The 19759-nt window shown below is 38.8% G+C and overlaps 1 protein-coding gene across 3 annotated transcripts in view; it reads right to left on the minus strand.

Moving 5' to 3' along the window:
- Prkg1 (protein kinase, cGMP-dependent, type I) overlaps positions 1 to 19759 on the minus strand; it is a 1200782-nt gene that overhangs the window by 402350 nt on the left and 778673 nt on the right. The window lies entirely within an intron of this gene.

A 19759-nucleotide genomic window follows, 5' to 3' on the forward strand; every position in this document is an offset into this window, starting at 1 on the left:
TGCCATCATTCAGGTCAACTCCAAGCGCTTGGACCTGTCCCTGATCAAAGGATTACCCAATTGGATCTCCTCAGCATTTTCCTTCTTTAAAGAATGGGTGGGGGTGAGATTATTTGGAGATACACTTCGCTGTGGATTAGTGTTGCTTCTTTGGTTGGTCTGTAAGCTTAAGGCCCAAACTAGGAGAGACAAGGTGGTTATTGCCCAGGCACTTGCAGCTCTAGAACATGGTGCTCCCCCTGATATATGGTTATCTATGCTTAGGCAATAGGTCGCTGGCCACTCAGCTCTTATATTCCCATGAGGCTAGTCTCATTGCACGGGATAGAGTGAGTGTGCTTCAGCAGCCCGAGAGAGTTGCAAGGCTAAGCACTGCAGTAGAAAGGCTCTGCGGCACATATGAGCCTATTCTAGGGAGACATGTCATCTTTCAAGAAGGTTGAGTGTCCAAGTGTCCTTCCCCCAGGCAAAACGACACGGGAGCAGGTCAGGGTTGCTCTGGGTAAAAGCCTGTGAGCCTAAGAGCTAATCCTGTACATGGCTCCTTTACCTGCACACTGGGGATTTGACCTCTATCTCCACTCTCATTAATATGGGTGGCCTATTGCTCTTATTAAAAGAAAAGGGGGATCTGTGAGGAGCCGCCCTCACATTTGCCATTATAAGATGGCACTGACAGCTGTGTTCTAAGTGGTAAACATAGTCTGCACACATGCAGGGGCAGTTTTCCCACCATGTGTTCTGCCTTTCCCGTGATGACAACTGGGCCGATGGGCTGCAGCCAATCAGGGAGTAATACATCCTAGGTGGAGGATAATTCTCCTTAAAAAGGGATGGGGTTTCGCCATTTGCTGGCTTGCTCTCTTGCTTCTTGCGGGCTTGCTCTCTTGCACTCTGGCTCCTGAAGATGTAAGCAATAAAGCTTTGCCGCAGAAGATTCTGGTTTGTTGCGTCTTTCCTGGCCGGTCATGAGAACGCGTCTAATAACACTATAGGAAGCCCCAATTTATTTTTAAGGTTATTACACACACATATATATATATATGGCTGTTTTGCCTGCATGTATATCTACATACTGCATGTATGCACCATGTGTACATGCAGTGCCTGTGGAGGCCAAAAAGAGGGCACCAGTTCCCCTGATCTACAGTTATAGATGCTGTTTGCGGCCATGTAGGTGCTGAGAACCTTCCAGCATCTCTGGAAGAGCAGCCCGTGCTCTTAACTGCTGAACCATCTCTCCAGGTTCCTGATGTCTTTATAAGGCTATGTTGTGCCATCTCTTGGCCAAGTGGAAAGTGTGTTACTAAGGGTTGTTTCCACTAGAAGTAAGCCAAGCAAAGCTGGCCACATGATTGTGAAATGCCCTAGGCTAATGATGGCTTGTATGTGCTTGATAGTTTAAAGGAAAGTACATTTGTCTTCTTTTGAGTTATATAAGTTTTCTCCAGAGCTATTGTAATGTCTCGATTATACATCTTGACTTCCACATTTTAGAATATTTACTCTTCTTACCCTCACAGAAAACGATTGATGGTCATTTGTTTAATGATGATTAAGTAAACTGGGCCCCTTAAGTAGAAGTTGCATTTGCCCAGCACATGGAAGTGCTTAATCAGTCCAGCTCCAAGGGACCAACTGTGGCTTTCTGCAATAAGCACTGATTTAAAATAAGGTCTTTCAAATGTAACAGTTTCCATTACACAGAGATCTTGCATCATGGGAAAAATTTCTCAGCCTCAGAGGAGTACTGCTTTATATTCTTCAGATGAAACACTGGCACTATTTCATACAAGGTTTAAAATAAGAAATGGCTAATTATTTTAAAACACACAAAAAAAAATGCTTTAAAAACTCAGTTGTCTCACGGAAATCAACTGTTTCCAATTTGGAAGTACAAGCTAAGAGAAAAGAGTTCTTAGTGAAATTCACACAAGGACAGACAAACCTACCTAAACAGAAATCTAAGTCCCCTACTGGCCACAATATAGTGTTGATTCCTGTCAATAAAAATAGGATAATTTCCTTTAATTAATTGTGAAATTCTCTTGTTTCCAACTCTGTGGTCATCTACCAACTATATAACTATCTACTGGCCAAGGAGAGGTATAAAAGAATTTCCTGGGAAACCTCTTTTAAGAGAAGAGGATAGAACCCATTCACCTCTTCCTATATCCTGGGAGCTAGGACACTGAGATAAGTGGGAAACTGGGCTTACATCTACACTGATGAGGCACCAGGCTTTAGGGAGCTCCACGGATGACATCACTGAGTATATTGTGTCTGGGGAAAGTAGGAAGCCTTATAACTGCTCTGAGTTATCTTTCAAATTTCAGGATTATTTTAGACTTATGCTGGTTTTGTTTTCTGTTTTCCTTTTCTTCTTATATATAGATAATCCTGCCTTACTTCAGTTACATTATCTTGCAAGGTGGAGGAAGTACAGGTACAAGGAGATACAAGATCCAAATGTTGTCAGTAGTTTTAGCTAGGTATTAGTATTACAATGGGTTTTATTTTAGTTTTATGTTTTATGTTTTCCTGTAATTTCTACATTTTTTTTTGGACAGTGACCTATGAGGTTCTGTTACCAGAAAAGAAAAGCAAATTAAATAACATATCATTTGAAATGTCTATGGATAACTTGCCCAATTACTCACAGATAAATTATAAAAGACATTTGTTTCCACAGAATACATATATAAACAAAAATAAGGCTTTTATTCCTTTTAAATGTTCATTGGAACAGAAGATTCAGTTCCCCTATCAGTCCTTAGTATATTCTAGCTGTGATGTTTATCTTTAAAACAGTATTCTGTTGGGATAAGATACATTAGTCTGTTTTTTTTAAAGTCCTCAATCAATAATGATTTTGGATGCAATAGAGGTTATCTAATGGGATTGATAAAAGAAAAAAAAAAGCAGAGCACTTTAACACAGAATTAGTAATTATTCCTAGGGGTATGATCTCACAGTTGAAAATGTTAAATGTTTTTAGAAACAGCTTTTAGAAAACACTTTGAAAACAGTTCTTAGAAGTCAGTACTGCAGAGATCACACCTAGAGTGTGTCCACATACAGCCCGAGACAAACTTGCAGGCAGCAGTTATAGATAGATCAAAGAAACATGGAATCTCTAATGACTCAAAAACATATGATCTCTGAAAAATATAGTTGGGTGATTCAGCATACAAACATACACACACACACCATAGCTATTGAAATGAACAATGTTACATTATTGTGTGTGAGTTAAAATATGTGTCATTCTAAAAACCCTTCTTTTCTTTTAAGCAACAGGAACAGTGAAACTCTTTCACATCTTGTCCATTATATCTTATTTTCCTAAGCTATGTCACTTCCCAAATAATCCTCCCTCTCCTGTTTTGATAGTCAGCCGTATAGCTACATAGAGAGATGCCTCCCTGTATGCTCATTTCTCTTTCTAGGAAGATTAACTCAAGATTGCATGGCTCTGTAGGCAACCTCATTCCCAGTAACACAAAATCCACTTGAGCACAAGTCCCATTGATCAAACGGAAACCTCAATGCTTCAGATGAAAAAGGTCTGAAGAGTCCAAACATCTGGCACGACGTTTAATGACACCCATGTTTTAGCTACTTTCATTTGTTGTTTTGTCTGTGTGTATGCATGTATTTGTGTCTGTTGGGGAACATACAAGTCATGGTTTGCATGTGTACAAGTCAAGGATAACCTTCGATTCGGATTTGTCTTCCATCTATTTTTTTGAGGCATTGTCTCTCTTATTTAGCACTTCATCTACCAAATAGAGTAATAGATTTTTCTTTTGCCATGCATTTTTTTTTAAATTAGAATCTAAATAAATGTTTGTGTGTAGGGGAGGTAGAGCTCATAGAAAGATCTTTGGTGGTAAGATGCTATAACTCTTTCTGTTGGAGTTTTTAAGCACTACATTTAGAGTAATATGCTGCATGGCTTCCCTCATATTCTACCTCAGCTATTTCTATGGATCCACAGTATCACTGGGTGTTAACTAAATTACCACAATCTGATTCCCAGTGACTACTGAATTTTCTCTTTCTACTAGCCCAGTAAGCCCAACAGAGGAGAAGACGTATAATTCATGACGGCTTCCAAAATAGACTCTTCTAGGACCCTAACCACTGAGTGGTACCACTGTCCTAATGCCACTGTCTTCAGTTCCTAGAATTCACCTGCAAATATCTCTGATTTCGCTTACTGACTTCCCTATATCACCAGCTGCAGAGCAGTCACAAATGAAGGTCACTCCTGAAGACTTAATTCTTGAGATTCCAGGGATGGGATGGTTTAGAGATTTGCTGTTGCTTCTGTTCCCTCCATACTCCAATCCTTGTATGTTTTTGCTAGACTATGAATCCACACTCACTCAAAGACCTTCAATATCTCTACCAACCACCAAAATCAGTGCAGATTATTGTCTCTGGCATTTCCAAAGAAAGTATATGAGCAGGAAATTCAGAAGCCTTTAGATAAGGCATCACACAGCATGGCAGGCATGGGAACTGGTGTGAAGAAACAATTAACTTGCTAAGATCAACAATTGACTTAAGTCAGGTGTGGTGCATGGCTTTAAGCCCCACTTGTGGGGAGTAAAGACAAGAAGAGGCTCAGGAGTTGAGTGTCTTTTTTACCTACCCAGCTACTACAAGGACAGCCTGGGCTACATGAAACCCTGTCTCAAAAACAAGAACAACAAAACCAGTGAATGATCTGATCAATTTCTCACACCTGTGCTTTTGCTAAGCAAGCTTCTCTACCTAATATGCTCCTGCCTATGTGAGAATTGGTCTTAAAATCTCTTTTCTGTTCAGCAAAAACACTTAATACAATTTGTTTTCTTATCAAAGGATTTATTCTATCCTTAGGTTGGCTGTTTGTTCTTGTCTTGCTCCTCTGATTATCAGTGATCAAATGGAAGGAAGAAAGGAGGAAAGGAAGAAGGGAAGGAAGAAAGGAGGAAAAGAAGGAAGGAGGGAGGGAGGAAGGGAGGGGAAGAGCTTGCTGCTCCAGTCTGACGATGAGAAGAATCATGAAATGGTTCTGAGACTTCCAAACTCCCCAACTATCCCACCTTGTTCCATCCATTCATACCAGTAATTTCTACTGCATATAGAAAATGTGTGGATGTGTTCAACACACAGTCAGCTTCAACATTAACTATCCACAATAGGGTTCTTGTGACCTATTCTTAAATACTGCCATAAATGAGCATTCTCTCATGAGTTGAAAAAGAAATAAAGAGCAGGAAACCATTACCTTTTGGTATCTGACAGAACTCTTTTTATCCAAGATATAACTGCTACTCAAACGATAAATCCCAAAATTGAACACCCTAATTTTCACAATGGTGTTAGTTAACCATGGTTTCCCCAACTGGTGGCACTATGCAGGAAGGTTCTAGAAACTTCTGGAGGAGGATGTTAGATAATGAATAAAGGGCATGTAATCTGGGATTCTTAATGTCTGACTAAAGTATACATGCTTGTCTCGGAACATGACAATTGCAGTTCTAGCACTGAATCCTAGAAGGAATTTATCACATGGACTAAAATTTAGGGTACTATGAACAGGAATGTATGTGCAGACCATCCCTTCACAAAGAGAGGGCTAACTCTATGGAACGCTGACATGCTTTGGGCATTTCAGACACTTTCTCTGTTTCTATGGTAACACGGGATTCAGAAAAGCTAATGAAGTAGGAAACTAAAGCAGGGCCTTCACCTGTCTCAGACATCAAAATGCTTCGGGAAACTTTCAAAATTTTCTAGATACGGTGAATTCACAGGTGGATTCCCTGACATGTGTCAGACGTACCAAGAGCGGAGGATGCTGAGAAGAAAGGTACACACACATTTTATATTCTCGATATGAAGACAGCAGAGATGACCTTCTACTGACAAGATCTGAAAGCCTGTGGGTTATGTTAAAAATCAGCTGCTTAAGTTTAAATGGTGCTGTTAGTTCAGGTTCTAGCTGAAAGCGATGCCACTCTTTGCAGCTTTGCATAGAAGCAATGGCCATCCCAGATTATATGACGAATACCCAGCTCAGTTCCTAGAGTCATAGCTCTTTCCCTTAAGACTTCGTAGCTCTTCAAAATTTTTCTACATTTTAATTGAAGGAGGTTGTTCCAACAGTGCAAGAAAAGCTTCAATCCAGCTAACTTTTCTATGAACCTCAGCACAAAAGCATAAACCTGAAAATTTTAGAAGGGAGGTTTAGCTTCTCAAACCTCTTAATCTTGTCGAGGGTTTCAAAAAAAAAAAAAGACCTTTTATGTTCTCATAAGGTTTGCCTTACTCATTCTCCTTAAGTGAACATTATCTGGCTTTCAAATATTGTTACAAAAGGAAAGCATCTTTCTCTGAAAATCTAATTTATTGTCTTACTTGTCTTCACTTCATCTAATTTTCATTTCAAAGTTTGCTTCTCATATGTTTTCTTTTTCTTAACAACCATTTAAATCTTGAAAAACTATTTGAGGATCTCAGAGAATTTTTGTTTTTATGGAATTTAGATTTGCAGTCACCTTTCCAGACAGAAAAAAAATCAAGAAAAATGTAAATATGAAATTATAGAAGCACATATTTTCACTAGCTGTTTTAGCCACCAAGGAGCTGTGCTGAAACTCCCTGAGAGAAAAGGCATTTAGTAAGAATATTTCACCTTGGAGTTAGAGAAATAAATTCTGAACCTGTGGCTTCCCCTTAAAGCAAGCCAGTGTGTCTACAGATAATAATATTCTTTTAAAAAGTAGCAACAAGGGAAAAGTTGCAAACAAAATAAACACAGAGACCTCCACTGCAGGCATATAGTCCAGTCCTCCTGGGTCATCCAGTCTTCTGCTGCAAAGGGGATAGCGGAGTGAAACACAACACAGATAAAAATGAAAAAGCAAGCAATGGGGTGGCGTCTAGATATCGCCCTCCTAAGGATTCTACAGTTCAACCATACCACGGCCCTGGGTAGCAACCTCCTAAATGATTGTACAGTTAAGCCAACACCACAGCGTAGCGCCCTCCTAAACGTTTCTACAGTTACACCAAGACAACAGCGGATTCCTCATTGCACATAGAACATTGTCCGCCCCAAAAGGTACTCATTGATTTCGTCATGACTCGTGAGACACGTGTATCTCACTAGCCAGATGTGCCCTGGCATAAACTGTGCAAAACAACCCGCGGAGTTAAACGGGGGAAAAAAACATCCTTCGTCTGCCTTCTCCCCTCTCTGCTTTCCTTTCCTTCTTCGTCCTTTAACAGATCCTTTAACCAGACCCTGGAAACTATCCCTTTACTCTGTGTCTATGGAGTCAGTATTTTAAAATTCCAATTACAAGTGGGATGTCAGCCTTTCCATGTCTAGCTTTTTTTTTTTAATTAAAATATAATTATGTCCTCCCCCTCCTATCTCCAACTCCTCTGTGCCCTCCTATCCCATTCCCTTTCCAACTCATGACCTCTTATTGTTTACTATTTACACACACACACATACACACACATACACACACACACACACACACACACACACACATGTGCAAATAAATATACAACTGCAACCTGCTGAGTTCACTAAGTTTATGTTGCCTGTACTTTGTTGTTGTTTGTTTGCTTATTTGTTTGTTTAGGGGTGACTTTTTGGAACCATCCAGAGTCTTCATCCTGAAAGCACGAGTTCCCTTTCCCAGAAGCCTTCAGTTGCCCGCAACACCCCTCCCCCCGTAGCCTTTGTCTAGGGTGGGGTCCCACATCTAGTTTATTTTATTTAATGATGTCTTCTTAAATTCAAGTGTTGAAAAACTTCAGAATTCTCTCTTCTCCAACGTTGGATAAAATCCCCAATGCATAAATACAAAACAAAATTATGTCTGTAAAGTTTTCTTTATGCATCTGTCTAGAAACTTTCATGTTCTTTATGCTTCGTTTGCTAAAGAATTTCAGTACAGTCTTCTACGAGAGCTCTACCACTCCATATTCTCGACAACAGTGCACAAGTTTCCTTTTCTCCATGTTCTCTGTAGCACTCCCTGCCTTTTTATCTCCTTGAAAGCCACCATTCTAAGGACTGTGAAGTGATAACCTATTAATGGTTTGGTTTGCTTTTCCTTGATAATTACTAACGTTAAGCATTTCTCACACACACCTATGGCCCATCTTTGTGACTTTATTTGGAAAATGTCTATTCAGATCCTTTTGCCATTTTTTAATGGGGCTACTTGTTCTCTTATTGAATTGGTGGTTTGGCTTAGGTGCTGTGCATTTTAACCTCTCAGCAGATGCTGCTGTCTAAATTCTTTCGCCCATCAGGAGGCTGGTCACACACACTATTGATTCCTTTGCTGTGTAGTACCTTTCGAACTTTATTCCCATATGGCTAATCTTGCCTTTGCATTTGGAAACTTTTGATATATATATATATACACACACCAATATTGAAATAACATTTTCCTTATGTTTTTCATCTAGAAGTTTTATGGATTTCAGGTTTTACCTTCAAGTCTTTAATTCATTTTTGAGTGTAATTTGTATGAGGTATGTAATGATGGTCCAGTTTTCTTCTTACCTATATGAATGTTAAGTTTTTCAACAGTCATTTGTTTGAAGATAAGCTCCTATTCGCTTTATGTCATTTGGATGCTTTGTAGAAGATCAGAAATGTATGGGTTTTCTTCTGGGCTCTCAATTGATTTAATGTCTTTTCTTTAAAAAAAATCTATGGATTCATTAATTAAGAAAAATATTTCTTTTTAAAATTAATATATAGTTAATATATGTAATTGATAATTACATATAACATTTTTTTGCATATTGCTCAAAAAATATATTAATGAATTACCTGCAGGAAACTTTCAGGCTTTGTGAACTGCATTCTCTTAAAATGTTTCAGTCATTTAAGCTTAAGAATAAGCTTAAATATTTTAATTAATATTTGTTTCACAGTAACAAATATTGGTGAAAATTTGAAAAATATCTCTCCCATAATTTGGTAGTAGTATAAACTGGCTCATCCACTGGAAAATATGATATGATATATCTATAAAAAGCTAAATGTATGCCCCCACTGTGACCCAGACATCTTGTTTTGAAGTGTACATTTAAGAGAAATCAAAACAGAAACTCACTAAAAGACTGCTCAAGGTCATTTCCAATCATTTTATAAAAACCTGCAAGACTGGAAAACACCCAATCTGGGTACAAGCCAGCATGTGTTGTTAGGAAAATGGATGATCCAAGTTGACATCTTAACTTAATGGAATGCAGCAACATAATAAAAAGTGAGCTATGCATTTACTCAGTAAGAGAGATAACTCCTCAAGATATAAAATTGAGCAAAGTCACCCAGGGACAGTACATACTGAACAATTAGATTAACTTGACTTGAAGCAGATAATACTAGTCTCCAATGGTAGAATTCAAAACTCTGGCTACCCCTAAAAGAGGGTATTAATTGGAAATAGGCTTTGGGGGCTTTCCAAAGACCTAGGCAGCTCTTCAATCTTGACCTGGTTAATGTTCACATCAATATATAAGGATTGTAAAAATAAATTATTTCCAAAGTTTTAGCCAAATTAGAAATGTTCAACTTTTATCTTTCTTCATTAGAGTTACAAAGGACTAGTAGACTCCCTCTTTATGACCATGTAAGTCCCATGACATTTTGCTTACAACCAAAGCACAGATTTTCTTATTATAAAAGCTCAAGTTGTCTCAGTCTCTTCCATGATTTTCCCCTGACACCGTCCCCACTGTCTGCGAATGATCCGGTCAGTCCTTGCTCCACATCCACGGTGGGTGACCATGAACAAATGCATCTAGGCTGTGCAGCCTCTCATTTCTAATGTGTTCTGGTTACATCTACCCCATCCCTTGCTGTCAGAGGGCCCAGAGGTCCTTAAAATCAGGTAGAAAAATAGAACGTGACAGCAAAGGCAGTCAAAAAGAGTTCATAAAAGTTTAACAAAAGGGTGCAATGCTAACTTAGCAGCAGCGTTTTAAAGTGTGTATATAACATGGAAATTATTATGTAAATGTATAGAAGAAGAAAAATGCTGTAGGTACAACCATCAAATAGGTATCAATAAGTATCTTACATTAGTTATCTTTGGAATATGATATCACAATAACTTTTAATTTTCAATTTCAGAAAATAATTAGATTATCCAGAGTAGGTGTCAGATCCCCTGTAACTGGAATTACAGATAGTTGTGAGTGAGCATGTGGGTTCTGGGAGTTGAACTTAGGTCCTCTGCAAGAGCAACACGTGCTCTAATCCACTAAGCCATCTCTCCTGTCCCAATTTCAGGAAATTTTATAAGACAAATTTTTGTAAATTTTTAATTATTTCTTAAGCATTAAAACTAGGATAGGGGAGATGGCTGGTTGCATAAAGTGCTTACTGAATAAACATGAGGACCTGGCCTAGGAACACCAGAAAATGGGGGTGCAGCAGCATGTATCTCTATCCCCAGCACTAGAAAGGGGGAGACAGGTGATACAAAAGTCATGCTGGCCAGCCAGTCTGGAAAAAGCGATCTCTAGGCTCAGTGCGAGACCTCAGCTCAAAAATAAATGAAGAAAGAAAGAAAGAAAGAAAGAGAGAGAGAGAGAGAGAGAGAGAGAGAGAGAGAGAGAGAGAGAGAGAAAGAGAGAAAGAAAGAAATGGAGAGCAACAGAGGAAGACATTTGACAACAATGTGTGTCCTCCACCCCCACTCCAACATACACAAACACACGCATGCACATATGCACACACACACACACATGCACACACAAATAAAGAAAGCAATGGTTTAGGAAAACGTTCATTCTTTCTCTGGATAGCTCAGGGGTTAGAGCACTGGTCTTGTAAATCAGAGGTCGCAAGTTCAAATCTCACTATGGCCTTCAGTTCTCTTTTGCCAGGCATGGTGGCACACACCTTTAATCCCAGCAATCGGGAGGTAGAGGCAAGCAGATTTCTGAGTTTGCGGCCAGCCTGGTCTACAAAGTGAGTTTCAGGACAGCCAAGGCTATACAGAGAAACCCTGTCTCGAAAAACCAAAAAAAAAAAAAAAAAAACCTCAAACAACAACAACAACACAAAGCATCATCTCTGCTTCCCCTGTCATGATTAAAATGTCAATCTTAAAGATGGCGCAGAGCTGGTCTGCAGCGTTCCTCAAGCGATGCATTTCCTTGATACATCTAAATCTGCAGTCACATGCTTTCCGGCATGGCTCACTCCCTGACTCTCTGTTTTATGCACAGATTCTGCTCTTTACATACACACTGAATCTGTCACCATGTGCCTGTGAGGCTTGAATGGCTTCTCCCCCCATTGCTCTTCAGATGCCACCAACATTCTGTCCAACTACAGGGTCACTCTCTCCACTTGATCACTCTCATCCTCCCTGCACCACCCCTCAGGCTCTCATTTTACACTTGGCTTCCATCAACTGTGGTCAGGCCAAATTGACAGACGTTGGTGGCAGGAAGACAAGAAGCAATCCAGGTGAGACTGGGATAAGCGTTCTCAGTAGACTCTTGGAATAAATGGGATGAGGAACTCAAAAACCAGCTTTCCAAAGCAGAGAGACAGATAACTTGAAAAGGTGCACAATACTCTTAGCCGTCGGTGAATAAAAATTAAAACATTCTTTGTAAGTCTGTCTTATCCCGGGCAGAATGGCTATCCATGTCATCAAGGAAACCAGGAATGACAAATGGATGTAGTGAAGAAGAAACTTGTCTTCATTGCTGGGGAAAATGCGATCTTGTTCAGACGCTATGGGAAATGGTGTGATGATTCCAGAGAAAGGAAAAATGGAACTACCATATGGCTCAGGTGTATCACTTTTATGCCAATCAGGTTTATGCCAAAGGGTCCAGTCAGTACAATATACAGATACATGACTGTTTCTCCACTACTCACAATAGCCAGTGTATCCACCAGCCTAGGTGTCTACCGAAAGACAAATGGCTAAAGCTAATGCGGTACAAACACAAAACGGAATTTTATTTAGCTGTAAGGAAGAATGGAATTATAACATTTGCAATAAAATGGATTAAACTGGAAATCATTATGCTAAGTGAAGTAAGCCAGACTCAGACAAATATTTCATTTCATGTTTTCTTGCCAATGCAGACTCTAGATTTAAATTTTACATAAAATATATTACATATAAATTAGTTATCATATGAACAGGAAAGAGAAAAAAAACAGCTATGAGAAAGATGAAGAGACCTAAAAAAGAGACAAGGGTAAGTAATTGTGTGCATATGTGTGTTCACGTGTGTGCATGTGAGTGTGCATTCGTGTGCTTTCACGTGCATACTTTATATGTATATATGTGTATATGTGTATATGTGTATATGTGTATATGTGTATATGTGCATATGTGCATATGTGCATATGTGCATATATGCATGTGCATAGATGTATATATGAGTATACTGTATATGTCCATATTTGTGTGCATATGTGTATATATGATAATGTGTGTATATACATATATGTGCATGTGCGTATGTGCATATTTGTGTTTATGTACATGAGTATAAGGGTGTACATATGTGTGTATGTCTGTTATGTGTATGTGATGAAAGAAAATGGGGAGAAAAAATAAGAAAAATGTATGATAGCTCTATCTAAAAATGATACAACAAAACTATTTATTTGCATGCTAACCAAAATATTACTTAGAAAAAAATATAAATAAACTAGATCACCTTTCTCAAATGCCATGTCAACAAGCCTTTCTACATAGGGTCTGACTCCCTACCCGTCATTTGTGGGACAGCACTGGGCTTGTTGTTTTCAGAATGTAAACTGAGAAAGCAAGAACATGGAGGGGTAGGGAAAGAAGACAAACAGCAACAAGGACCCTAAATCTCCCTCAGGTCCCTGTGCCGTGATGCCCAAGTTCAGTTGCAACAGGATGATTTACATACAGATTATAGTAAATGTATGCAGACTATTCACACTTGTAGGAATTTTTAAGTGCTTGAATTATAGTTCTTGAATTTTTAGTGCGTTATTTCTGTGTGTGTGTGTGTGTGTGTGTGTGATCTGTGTGTGTGTGTCTCCCTCCTCTGTGTGTATATATATCTGCATGCGCACATGCTCTTGCATGCACACAGTCATTCACTTGCTGTGGTATGTGTGTCGATTTCAGAGGACACCATGACAGAGTCAGTCCTCTCCATTTACCACGTGGGTCCTGGTGACAGAATGCTGGTCACTGGACGTTGCAACAATCTCCTTTGCACACTGATCCTGCTCACAGGCCTAAGTCCTTCCTTAACTTTTAATGATTCCCCTATATTGCTTCACTTCTTGGCTCTGTTCATATTGAACATATCTGTGCATTTGATTTCCTTTTAAAAATTAAAATAAAACAAGCCAATCCATCCTCCCAGGCAACTTTTATTTATCTTTGTTTATGCAACAGGCCAGACCTCAAGTACTTTTGTGCAAACACAAAATGCAGTATTTACCTATTGGACTACATCCAGTAAATTCTGAGAAAACAGAATGTATTAAAATCCTTAGAAAGTGTTGAATAATTTTACATTCCCTGTATTTATAGCATAGCAGAAGTTGTGTTGCTTAATTGGCATCCTTCTAGGCTTCAGCACAAATATTCTGTTACTTAATGTACAACAAAAAGTAAATCTTAAGCATCCCAGGACTAGTAGGATAATCTAGAAGAAATAATTCCTTCCCCTGGGGGTAGGAGTGGTGGAGAAGGGTGATTCCCAGAGGGGGACTTGCCCTCCAAAGAGAAGGGGAAGGTGGAATGGGGATCACTGTGAGAAGAGGAAGGGTTGATATGGGGTTGTAAAGTGAATAAATAAATTGAATTTTAAAAAACTAACAATTCAGGTGCTGGAGACATGGCTCAGTGGTTAAGAGCACTGGTTGCTTTTTCAGAGGTCTTGAGTCCAAATCCTAGCAACCACTTGGTGGCTCACAACCATCTGTAATGGGATCCAATGCCCTCTTCTGGTGTGTCTGAAGGTACAGTGTACTCACATACATAAAATAAAGAAATTTTAAAAATTCCTTTCTCTTATTTTTTAAAAGTTCATTTCATATATGGAGAGATAAATTTACATATATGTACATTTGTGTGTGCATGTATGTGTGTGTCTGTCTGTCTGTGCAGGTGTGCATGCATGTGTGTACGCACACTCGCACCTGCATGTTTTTTATAGACACCAATTCCAAAACTCAATACTAGGAACTTTCTTCAATAGTTGAAATGTATCAAATAATGACACTTCCAACATACTGGGCTTCCTATTACTTCTATTCAGACATTTTTATCATTTTTATATACAAAGCAATGTTCCTCTTAATTCCATAAAAAAATGAAATTATAAGTAGTATGCTTGATCTTCCTCTGACATAGCTCCCTTCCGAGAAGTCAGCTTCATACAATTTACAGAACAAGGCATTTGAGACTGGTTCTTGTTTTAATCGAGTTGTGTAGTGCTTGAGAAATTACTGCTGCCATGATCCCACCTATGTCCTAAGCGAAGTAGACAGACCAGCATCCCCAAAGGGTTCAGTCAAAATGTCACGGTGTGTCCAAGGGACGGGTGAGCCCATTTCGTTCCTTCACTGCTGAGTGCAGTATTCACAGCTCAGCACAGAGTCCTGTGAAGAAGCAGCAGGCCTGCTGCTTCTCTGTGGCATGTGGTCCCCTGCTCCCACCACTGAGGCAGAGAGCAAGACTGCCTAGCTCAGAGAGCCTCAACCACAGAAAAACAAAACAAAACAAAACAAAACAGAACAAAACAAAAAAAAAAAAAAAAAAAAAAAACAAAAAAAAACAAGATCTTAAAGTCTGCTTTGGGAATTCACCTCAGAGAAAACAGAGCGCTAAACCATGTTAATTCTATTTCAAGCAAAACCAAACCAAACCACAACCTGCAGTGCTTGGCCCTCATGTTCAATACCTAGTTGTGCTATTAATAAAGAATCCCTAATCCAAGACAGCTAGCATTTACCAGCTAGGATGCTTTCACGTCTATTCAATCTTTTATTCACTTTCTCCCTCAGCAGCCTGTTCTCACCCCACTCCTGATTCTCTCCCAGATTTCTCAACAACTTTGAGGATTAAGGATTCTGTAATAATAAAAGTGAGATCTGCACAGTTCAACCTAAGAGAGTTGCCTTTTTAATTGCCCCCAATAATCTGTTGTTTCCTTCTAAATATATTCTATATATTCTTTATACAAAAGAGATTGTATACACACACACACACACACACACACACACACACACACACAAAAGCACACAGGGCCATCTTCTTTATCCTTTGTGTGTAAAATCCTTCACAAAATAGGAGCACAGAGAAGCACTTTATGAATGATATAGAAATGAGGTAAGCCCCACCACAGAAGCAATTTGTAAGACTCAAAACAATAACAAGATGGGAGAATATTAAATTGCTTTATCACAAAGATGTAGCTTTTTAAATCCCAGAGTACCAAGCAAGTATCCTTAAGAATACGGTGAGAAATTGGCTTACAACTTCTAGAGAGACTCATCTCTGTAAAGCCAGGTGGGTCAATGTGTTATGTCCCTCATCTGGGGCCCCGCCTTCCTCTGGACTAAATAGGATCTCCTCAACTATGACATTCATTATAACCACAAAATGACAAATCATAATTGTTAATTATTTGGGGGCATTATAAAATATGTGGAGATGGCAATATCTATACATAATGTGGGCTGATGAACATTTTGAAAAAAAATCAACATAATTATGCAAATATCTGAGGTCACGCTGTCTCTCCTTTTTATAAGGCATCACTATTGAGACATTTGTGCAAATGGTAGATGACAACATGAAATTAATGGCCACTTTTCTATTTATCTGCCGCTTGTAGCATGCTTAATGAGAATAGATCTGAAATGACAAAACGGTCTTCAAGCAGCCATGCTTGAAAATGCAGGATGGCTGTATCTCTTTATTTATTCTTCACTTTCTTTCTCTTCAAATTAGAACCATGCCAGTTTTGTCAAGCTTAATTCTAAGGAAGGTTCTGAGTCTTCAAGCAAAGCTTCATTAAAGCTCAAAGCTTAAATGCTTAACAGGACTGTCACGTATTCTTTAAAACTAAAGAAGACTAGAAGTCTTAAAGCTGTATATGCACCATATTTTTGTAGTTTTTTTGCAAATTATTAAGAAGTCTAAAGGACACAATTTCATGATCTTGATTATCCAGAATGTGGTCTCTCTAAGTATAATTGTCTCTTCACTTGCATCATACAGTAGAATCTTTTTTTCTTCTGAAATACTCCATAAATGTCTTCAAAGATCTGTAGGGCCCACCCTAAGCGAGAAGAAACCTCAGCCTGAGCTTCAGGAACTCATCATTAGGAGAGTGAAACCAGGTAACAAAAGGAAGACACTGGCCCCAAAGCATTAGTCTCTTAATATCAACTTTAATCCCAATGCCTGCTTAGCTTCAGAGCATGGACTGCAAACTATAGGCGATTTCTCCATCCAGCTGACGTGGGTCTAAGACATCGCTGTGTTAAATATCAGTTAAAGCAATTGTACTCATGCTGATGCTGAGCGTGCATTTCTAAAAACATATTTCAGGCGCATAGAGAACAAGAAGGACAACAATGCTGATATTCAGCAGAAGAGCACGGCTACCGTGGAGACTAAGGGATTGCCAAGACCAGGTCAGCACGCTGTGGAAATCTCAGGCAGAATCCATGTCAGCTTGATGAGAAGAAGCACAGAATATGGGAAGTGAGAGCACTCAACCTCTACTTCTGGGATACTAGCTGTGTAACTTAGCTCATCTCTGGGCACCTGGTTATTCACATCTGTAAAATGGAATCAGCCATGCTTCTTTTATAGAATTTTGTTGGGAGTTGAGTAAACTAATACATGTGAAATACTTTGGACATTGCTTGGCATATACTGAATAAGTATTTGCTATTGTTTTATTTACCCTAATTTTGATCCCTCATTGTGTGAAGGTTTTTAAATACTAAGTCTAACTCTGCTAAAATTACAAACCTATGATTGGTAAAACCACGATTTAAACCCAGACATCCTTCCTATCGGTTAGTCAAAAGAATACTTAAAATACATCATATTATGTCTTATGTTGTGATTCCCCAGGCAGCATAACTTAACTCAGAATAACTTGTTAAAAAAGTTTCAAGCTGGGCATGGTGGGTCATGCCTTTAATCTCAGCACTGGGGAGTTGAAGGCAGGCAGATCAATCTAAACGCAAGGCCAGCCTGGTCTACATAGTGCATTCCAGGACAGTCAGGGCTACACTGAGACCCTGTTTCATACATACATATACATGTACATACGTACATACATCTATACACACATACATACTTACATGCATGCATGCATACATACATACATATACATGCATACATACATACATATAGTAACAAACTTTATCCAAGCATTTCTATAATCCTATCTCTTCTTCCCTCCCTCCCTCTCTCAGGATGCTGAGGCAGAAGAACTTTGAGTTAGATGTCAGATAGGGTTATACAGTGAATTCTAGAGCAATGTAGAATATATAGTGAGACAGTGTCAAATGAAAAAAATATAATAAAAATATGCACATTTCCTTAACCTAACCTCACACCTGTCACTTAAAATTGATATACGTAGGCAACTGTGTACAGTTATTTTCTGTTTTCATGGAGGTTGTGACAACTTTAACAAGAGTCTTAAAGAATATTCTACAAGAATTGTGTAACAATGGAGCATATGCTTAGTCAATCAAACTTGGAGAGAATTTTACTCTGGAGATTTTGAACAAAAGATAGTTGGCATTCTGGGACAGCTAAATTTCAGACTTTCTTCTAGGTGACTTTGAGCAACTGTCATAGTCATAGGCTCAGTTCTCCCATCAGTAAAATGAGTAACTTCATATTACTGTTTTATCCCTGGCTATACCTGTTCAAATATGGTGCAAAATAAAAGTATTGGAAACAAGGCGAGAAGCACACATCTTAATTCTAGCACCTAGGAAGTGCATCTCTGTAAGTTCAAGGCCAAACCTGGTCTACACAGTAAGTTCTAGCCAGAGCTACAGAGTAATATTCTGTCTCAATAGACAGGCAGACAGACAGATGGACAGATGGATGGATATATGGGTGGATGGGTGATTGAGTGTTTAGGTGGGTGGGTGTCTGTGTTAGATGGACAGATGGATTGATGGATAAATGAATGGATAGACTAAGATGACAAGGCAGCTTGTAGGAGTGTTGATGAGAAATATGCATTTAGTTTTTAAAATTGGATATAAGGAAAAACTTGTGATGGGTTTCCAACTTCACTATAGAAGAGTGAATGTAGAGACAGAGGAATATAAAGCCTACACAAGACTAAATTAATGGTAAAAGTGTCCTCTCTGAAGACAGAAAACACCATTAATCCATCATTGTTTAATTTCCTATAGCGAGAAGGTCTCATTAGAAAATAAACTAAACCTGAGAGCAGATACGATGGAATGTCCAGATGACTGTGAATTCACTAATCCACATTCCTGTCTAAGCTGTTTCTTTAGGTAAGCTGGGTTTGGCTCAAGATTCTATAAGTTCATCTATAACATGTACAGAAAGATTAAATTATAATGTAAAATTATTTTAATTCAATGTCATTTAGTTCTTACTAGTCAATCAGATCACAGGAGTAAAATTATATCTTCTGCCAATGACAGGTGTGACAGAATCTCAGAGATGGCAAAGCACAGCATTTATAGAGAGGCTTAGAGAGGTTTGAGCTTAGCTATAGGCTACATGAAGAAGGTCTTAAAATGTTCTTTTATTCTTCATCATGAATATTATGATATCCATGGAAATCTCAATAACAACATTATACATGGTATCTAGGGATGATAAGCCTACCTTTTCCATGCATATATAAACAGCACATTTATCATTTAACACTAGGGCTTTACCAAGGCTATCTCATTCTCTTGACGCCTTGCATGCAATCCTGCAAAGGCTCTCATCTCATACTGGACCATTAGCTCTGGTTAGTTATCTCCCAGGATCCAGCAGTTCCTGGAAAAAGGCTAAGCCATAAGTATCATAGCTGTAAATTTCAAAAACACCTACAATGTTCCTAATGGTTAGAAAGTGAATTCAAAGCCAAAAACTTACCTGTATCCTTCAAAGGTCTCAACTACAACACTCTGTCTAGTTAACATAACATAGCCTTGACAGTTAATAATATTCAATTTACGTATCCCGTGGATTTCCCTAGGAGGCATAAAGAAATGTCTATTTGTCCAAGATACGACACTAACACTCCACAGTATTCCATTCAAGTACAGGATGGTGAACCAGTGAGTTTATTTGGGTTACTTACAGAACTATGTTTATCTCACCACCAGACAAGTCCTTTTCTTAAAATGGCAGCTGGGTTGGCTGCTACACCATTAAAGAAACTTCAGCCCCAGCCAACCTTCTTCATCCAGCTTATTCTATTGGCCCCTGAAACAACAGCTGGGCCAAGATGGAGCAGTGGCTGTATCTCAGATAATCATCTGGTGACCCTCTCTCATGCTTCCAGGATAAATTCACTATTTTGCTAAAGACTTGGCTATCACTGCATTGGCCTGTTTTATTTGAGTTTGGATTTTGTCGTCTTCCTTCCTTCCTTAATTGTTTTCTTTTTGGATTTCTGAGGCAGGTTTGAGGTTGGCCTCAAACTCATGATTATCCTTCTTCCTCTTGCTCCCAAATTC

This window comes from Mus musculus, chromosome 19 (assembly GCF_000001635.26).
Source record: "Mus musculus strain C57BL/6J chromosome 19, GRCm38.p6 C57BL/6J".
Classification (NCBI taxonomy): domain Eukaryota; kingdom Metazoa; phylum Chordata; class Mammalia; order Rodentia; family Muridae; genus Mus; species Mus musculus.